The sequence below is a fragment of the Erinaceus europaeus genome, chromosome 15, assembly GCF_950295315.1.
Source record: "Erinaceus europaeus chromosome 15, mEriEur2.1, whole genome shotgun sequence".
Taxonomy (NCBI): Eukaryota; Metazoa; Chordata; class Mammalia; order Eulipotyphla; family Erinaceidae; genus Erinaceus; species Erinaceus europaeus.
In genome coordinates this window covers 16850321-16858009 of record NC_080176.1, presented here as the reverse complement: position 1 = coordinate 16858009, position 7689 = coordinate 16850321, and positions in this window count along the sequence as shown.

Below are 7689 nucleotides of genomic sequence, written 5' to 3'. Positions count from 1 at the left end.
TCAAGAACCCAGGTTCAAGCCCCCAGTCCCCACCTGCAGAGGGAAAGCTTCACAAGTGGTGAAACAGTACTGCAGGTATCTCTCTCTATCTCTCTCTCTCCTTTCCTCTCAATTTCTGGCTGTCTCCATCCAATAAATGAAAGATAATTTTTAAAAAACCTGTTTCAGTTCAACTGGCCATGGGTCTACTGCTGAATGAGTGATTCAATAAACAGTACTGGCAAGCAAGAATGTCACTGTCAAAATAACCGCATCTTCAAGTTTTCTGCCAAGTACCAAGTCTTCATAAACTATATGTCAGACACACACACACACACACACACATACACACACACACACACACACACACACACAGTCACACTGTCTGTCAATAAACATGGCTGTCTTTGTTTCTATTAGCTATAACACTCACTCAAGAAAACACAAATTTCCACACCGGAAACATCTCACATCTCTCAGTCGCTATGATTCCTGGCTGCCAAGGGAGACCCAGGAAGTTCAGGACCACCTGGTCATGGCAATGACTGCATCAGCAGATGCTAGGAGCCCCCAAGGGAGGTCTGGGTAATGTTGGTATCAATTCTGATTTTAAAAAGTACTCTGATTTCTTAATAACAAGGCCCTGCCACTTAATTAATGAAAAACTCAAACTTCTACTCATTTTCCAACTTCTAGAAATGAAGGCCCTGGGTCAGTGAATAGAAATGGGCAAAAGTCATGACCAATATGACTGGAGACACCTTCATCGGTGATATATTATGTTTAGGCTACTAAATCCTGGAGAAGAGAAAATTCTGAAATCCACCTGTCAACATGGAGGTCAAAATCTTTAGCAGAAGAGCCAGGAGGATGGTAAGGGCATGAGAAACCTGCACCTGACGGCTTGCAGCCTTGTGGAGCTCATGAGATGCCAGCGATTGCTTTACAACGAAACTGAAAACAACAACCCAAAAAGGTGCAGGTGTTTGCTATCATCCAGCATCTTCCTCTGTTCTGCCTCTTAATCTGTGCACTGGCCCCCAGTTCTCGGCTCCAACTGCATGAGCTCCACCAAAGAGCGGGGGCGGGAACCTTTTTTTTTTTTTTTTTTTTCCAGTGACTGGTATCTCAGCATTTCTTGACTTTCCTCTGCCTGCAGATGCACTTCCTCCCTCTTCAGTTTTTCTGCCCTCTTACCATCTTGGTCACATCCTTCATCGTCCAGATTGCTCTGATATCTACTTTTCCATGAAGCATTCCCTGGTCCTCTCAAGAAAACCCTGGTATTCCATGCTCCCCCATATCCCTAATATCCTGTTTGCCTTGCCAAGAGTGCATCTCTGTGTCATGTGCATGTATGTCTACGCCTGCCTCCATTTACCATTCATTCATTCATTCATTCATTCATTCATTTGCCAGAACATCACTCTGGCATATTTGGTGTCAGGTGGGTGGCCTTAAACTTGCAGGCCCTATAATTCACTGTCATGGCCACCATTTGCTTTCCCAAGAGAGCAATTTAGGTGCTACTCAACTCTGATTTAGTCCAGTGGTCTCTGCCCTGACTATGTTAGGAAATCACCTGAGACACTAGAAAAACAATGGCTGCCTGGCAGTCCCCGCAGGCACCGTTTTCATTAGCATGGGGTCTGGTGTGGCATTGTGACCCTCTGAGCGAATGGCCTCCAAGCACAGGGTTGCTTCTAGCACAAGGCCAAGGCTGAGAGCCACCGCCCTGTGTCTAGCATGGGGTCTGGTGTGTCAGACACTTTGCCACTGAAGCATAACATGTTCCCTGTGTTTAAGGTTTGTAGCCTTTAGTAAATTCCCCCACGACTGTTGTTAGGATGAGCCACCCACATATCATTTTTCTCCCTGAAAAGCTAAACAAACCTTGGAAACAGAAGTCACTATCCATCAATGCTCTCCTCGTGGGTGTTCATAAACACATTCCAGGAATGACTCCCTTCGAAGCAGGGAGGCTGGTGGCTGCTGCCTTGATGATTTTTGCATCAGGCCCACACATTCCCAGGAGATACTCTGTGGCCCAAAACAGAACCCTGGGTCTTATCACTCTAGCCACTGTGTCACCTTCTAAGTGACACTATGAACTCACAGATATTCACAAATCCAAATACTAGGTTACCCTAGTTTTATGACCCCCCGGGCCTGATAATCCAAACCCTGTTCAAAAGGCTTTCCAATGATTCCACAGAAAATGGACAGACGGGAGGCTGGGCGGTGGCACACTGGATTAAGTGCACATAGTATGAAACACAAGGAGCGCACAAAGATCCTGGTTTAAGCCCCAGCTCTCTTACCTGCAGGGGGGTCGCTTCCTAAGCGGTGAAGCCGGTCTGCAAGAATCTATCTTTCTCTCTCCCTGTCTATCTCTCCCCTTTCTCAAATTCTCTCTTTCCTATCCAATAAAAAAGTGAAACAAAGGAAAAGAAAACAAACAAACAAAAAAAAAACCAGAAAAAATGGCCTCTGGGAGCAGTGGCTTTGTAGTGCAGGCACCGAGCCCCAGCAATAACCCTGGAGGCGAAAAGAGAAAGAAAGAAAAGAAAATGGGCAGACTTGTGTGAATAGCTGCGCTATTTATTCACAACAGCCAACACACATGCTCTGCATGGATACTCACTGAAAGACAGCTGAACAGAGCAGCTTAATGACTAACTCTAAGACTGTTTCCCCAGACAGAGGACCTCATCAATGTACCCTGGACTCACCTCTCCAGACCCCCGCTAGGGGCTTTTCCCACTAGGGGAAAGATAGAGACAGGTTGGAAGTATGGATCAACCTGTCATTGCAGAAGCCAGACAATTACAGAAGCCAGACCTTCCACCTTCTGCACCCCATAATGACCTTGAGTCCATACTGTCAGAGGGATAAAGAGCAGGAAAGCTTTCAAGGGAGTGGATGGATATGGACCTCTGGTGGTGGGAAATGTGTGGAACTGTACCCCTCTTGTCCTATGGATTATTCGATATTCTTTATTTTATAAATAAACTAATAACAATTAAGAAAAGATGAAATTGTGTCTTTGGGGGCAAAATATATGGAATGGAGGTGGTTGTGAAAGACAATTGCCAGATGGTTTCACTCATGTGGAATACAGATAATACGAAACAAACAAAGCTGCAAGAAATCACAGGAAGAACCAAACTGACTCTTAAGTGATGTAAAAATGACAGTGGAGAGAGGTAAGTGTATGTGTGTGGGGGGGGTACAGATAGAAGGGTCCCTCAAGTGTGATGACAGTGGGACATTCTTGGTGGGTATGTGGTTGTGGTGATTCTATTTTTATTATTATTTATTTTCCCTTTTGTTGCCCTTGTTGTTTTTTATTGTTGTTGTAGTTATTATTGTTGTTGATGTCGTTGTTAGGACAGAGAGAAATGGAGAGAGAAGGGGAAGACAGAGAGGGGGAAGAGAAAGATAGACACCTGCAGACCTGCTATTTTTTATATTTTTTTATTTAGTCTTAGGGCTTTTCTGTTCTGGATTGACTTTTTTTCAAAGAGAGAGAGAGACTGAGGAAGGGGGAAAGACTACAGCACTGAAGCTTCCTCCATTGAGTTGGGGCCCGGACTCAAACCTGGGCTGTGCACATGACAAAGCAAAGGCCCTATCCACATGAGCTAATTTGCTAGCCTCCATGAGTATTACACATGTAAAACCATACTCCTAAAATCTTCTTGTAGACCAATGTTAAATCAAGACAAAAAACTGCATAGGCTGTTAACTAGAGAGATGTCTGTGTGACATCCCCCAGACCCCTATTCTTTCAGTTGTGACTGGCAGACTCTCTAAGGGGCACTCAGACACAGAAGCAGAAAGCAGCTCTCACATTGGGGAATGGTGGTGTGGGAGCCTCGTGGGTGGGTCTCCTTTGGCATATTTCTGAGGAAACCAGTGAAGAAAAAGATGCTTGAGTGACTCCCATCCTGACGCCACGTTCAGAGCTTCTCCCATTAACCCTTCCCTGGTGGTGTGATCATCTGGAGATAATCGGCTGCTCTGCTGTCAGTGCCACTGACCCAATTGCTTCCGGGAGCATTAATGAGGGCCCCACCCCCACCTGGCAGCAAACTGACCTGAGGGTCACCCGTCCTCCTACCTGGTGAAGATTTATACATATTCAAGTGAGCAAGCAAGAGCGGGGCTTAATGAAAGGAGACAGGCTTTGATTCTTCCCTTTATTATTTTGAAATCCATGTTCGCCTGATCTGGGCTGACCTTCTGAAAGTTATAGAGCGTCTAGCTATATGGACTCTTGTCTGAATCTATCTTTCACTGATGCTGAGAAGCCATCATTCAAAATGCATTTTGAGGGAGACAAGGAGGTTACTTGCTGGTGGGGTTTAGGATTTGTGTGCCTGGGTCTGAGTTCAATCCCCGCCATCACGAGTGGCTGAGTGACACTCTTATACTCTTTCACAAATAAATTAATGTTTTAATGCATTCTTTGGGATCTAATCTATTATATCTAGACCCACAAGTATCCTAAACAGATTTGATGGTGGGGGGGATGGATGACTGGAAAGTTCTTTCTCATCCTTAGAAAAACAAGAAGTTGGTGTAATAAAAAAGGAAGAAAGAAAGAGAGAAAGAAAGAAAGAAAGAAAGAAAGAAAGAAAGAAAGGAAAGAAGAGAGGAAGGAAGAAGGAAGAAGGAAGGAAGGAAGGAAGGAAGGAAGGAAGGAAGGAAGGGAGGAAGGGAGGGAGGGAGGGAGGGAGGAAGGGAGGGAGGGAGGAAGGGAGGGAGGGAGGGAGGGAGGAAGGGAGGAAGGGAAAGGAGGGAGGGAGGGAGGGAGGAAGGGAGGAAGGGAGGGAGGGAGGAAAACAAGAGGTCCTCGCTGGCTTCTGCACTGATTCTCCATAGACGAGTCTTGTAGTGGAAAGAAAGCTGCAGTTAGAATAGAGGAGGCCTGGCATGTTCCTGGCTGAGACCACAGAATGTGAGCTCAGACCTACAGGGATGGAGCAGTTACATAGGCTCCTGTGCTGAATATGGGCCCCAGAGCAAATCAATGGGGTTTACAGTTAACAATATTTATGTACTTTTCCCATGTTTGGGAGCTACTCTCTTCCCTGATCCAGCTTTCTAGTCCTTTTTCCAACTATGACACCATCTCCCCAGACAATAACCTGGGTCCACCTGCATATCAGATGTCAGGCTCAGGCAAAAATTAGTAGTCATGGGCCCCTTGGAACATACCTAAAATAGGCCTACTAGCTTTTCCAAAACAGAGACCATAATTCTTCATCTGCAATATTCTTGCCCTTAGGTTCATGATTAGTCAACATTATGTTCTGCTTTATATCTTAACTCTTTTTCAGCCACCAGGTTCCAGAGGCTACCGTGATGCCAACCTGACTTCTCTGGGCAGAGAACCGCACCATGTGTCTTAGAGCCCTGCCTCCCCAGAACCCTGCCCCACTAGGGAAAGAGAGAGGCAGGCTGGGAGTATGAATCTACCTGTCAACACCCATATTCAGTGGGGAAACAATTATAGCCGTCAGACCTTCTACCTTCTGAATCCCATAATGACCCTGGGTCCATACTCCCAAAAGGATAAAGAACAGGGAAGCTATCAGGGGAGGGGATGGGATAGGGAGTTATAGGGTGGGAATTGTGTGGAAATGTACTCCTCTTATCCTATATTCTTGTCAATATTTTCATTTTATAAATAAAAATTAAAACAAAAGAAGATGCGGGGGGGGGGGGCTAGATGTGTTACTTAAACTCTCAAAGCCTCAACATCCTAACTCGTAAAACTGAGCACAAATGACCAAACCTGCTTATCCTGCATTGTTGGTGACTCAGCAAACTAACAGTGTCCCTGAAATACTGACCATTTTCAAAACACAACACAATTTCTTATCACACCTACTCACCGCCTGAAATTAATATGTCTCTTTAAATCAGTTCACCCAAAGGGGAGGAATAAAAGCCTCCTTCAGCAACTTGATTATAAGAAATAATACTGTGAAATCAAGATTCCCACTTGATAATTATGTTTTCCCAAGTATGCACTAAAATAATGACTAAAAATCTCCATGTTCCACTTAAAACCGTCTTCTGTACCTCCCATGGCTCGTGTCATCACACTTTGGGGAACACAGATCTTTGTGAGGCTGCAACGTGTTGTGTGGACCCAAGGTGGTGTTAGCAGCTCCACAGGGCAGTTGATGTAACTGTCAGGAAAGTGAGCAGGTGGTGAGACCCGCAGTCTCCACTTGTAGGAGCTCATGCAGAAAGTGTGCTTTCAGCTCCTTATGCTTGGCTGTGTCTCAGGACCCCACTCGAACCTGGTATCCCATCCCCTTAGCTCTTGGCAACCTCTTCCTTAATAAGCTCTGACTGCTTCAAGAGAAGATGAGTCAGAAGGACAGAACACATTGGAGCCAGTGGGATACACTTGATGCTCATAAGATCCATCTGGGTTTCAATAATTTCTCTTTTAATTATCAAGTGTAGGTCTCATTCTCTGGAAGAGAACCATCAACAGCTTCAGCCCAGCATCTCCTGAAGATGGTGCCCATCCCCGCAGAGCTTTGCCAGCCTGTGCCTCTGGCAAATGACACTGTCCCTGCCGGCCTGTGATCCTGGGCCTTCATGAAACAGCTTATCACTTCATTTCAGTGACTGTGCCCTTCTGTGTGCCTTAGACTCACTGGGAAGCTTTCAGAAAAATAGACGCATGTGCCCCAGCCCTGACTACTGAGTCAGAATTACTGGAGGTGGGGCGTAAGTGTAAGAATTTTTTTCTATTATTTTATTGGAGGGGGATTAATGGTCTGTAGCCTACAGTAAACACAGTTTTTGTTACATGTGTAAAATTTCTCAGCATTCCCTCCATAACCGTCTAATTCCCTGCCTAGCAAGAATTATTTTAATATTGTTGTGGGCATGAATCTAGGGGCAGCTCACACATATGTAATGCTGTTAAGCACCTTCCATACACAACCCTACTTTCCTTCCTTCCTTCCTTCCTTCCTTCCTTCCTTCCTTCCTTCCTACCTACCTACCTACCTACCTACCTACCTACCTACCTCCCTACCCACCAGAGCACTGCTTAGCTCTGGCTTATGATGGTTCAGGGAATTTAACCTGGGATCTCAGAGTCTTAGGCACATAACCATTATGCTATCTACCCCCCCACAACCCAAATTTCTATCCTTAAAAAAAATCTCCAAAGTGATTTAATAGTGGTTTATGAGAGTCTAACATTTGAGGAGTATAGTTCTATACTGCCCCAGCCACAGAAGTTCTGTGCCCCGTCACCTCCCATAACGTCCTTAGTTCTCACAACCAACTTTCTTTCCTTAATTTTTGAGAGAGAAGACAGAGACAGACACACAAAGAGGATAGACACAACACCATCCCACCGTCCATGGTATTCCCCAGTGCTGTCCATGGTACTGGGGCTTGAACCTGTGATCTCAAGCCTGGTAAAAATGCATAATCTACCAGGTAAGCTATCTCCTGGCCTTTAAGCACAAGTATTTTAAGGGGGTGTTTATAAACATCAAAGAGAGATCCAGAGCATGACTGTGGCACATGCAACCCTAGGCACTGAACATGAACTTTGTCCTTTTAAATTCAACTCTCTAGCCTCTGTGCCACCTCCTAGGTTACTATGCATATTTCTAAGCGCTTCTCCTTGGCAAAAATACCCGACACGTGCAGCCACCCTAATAA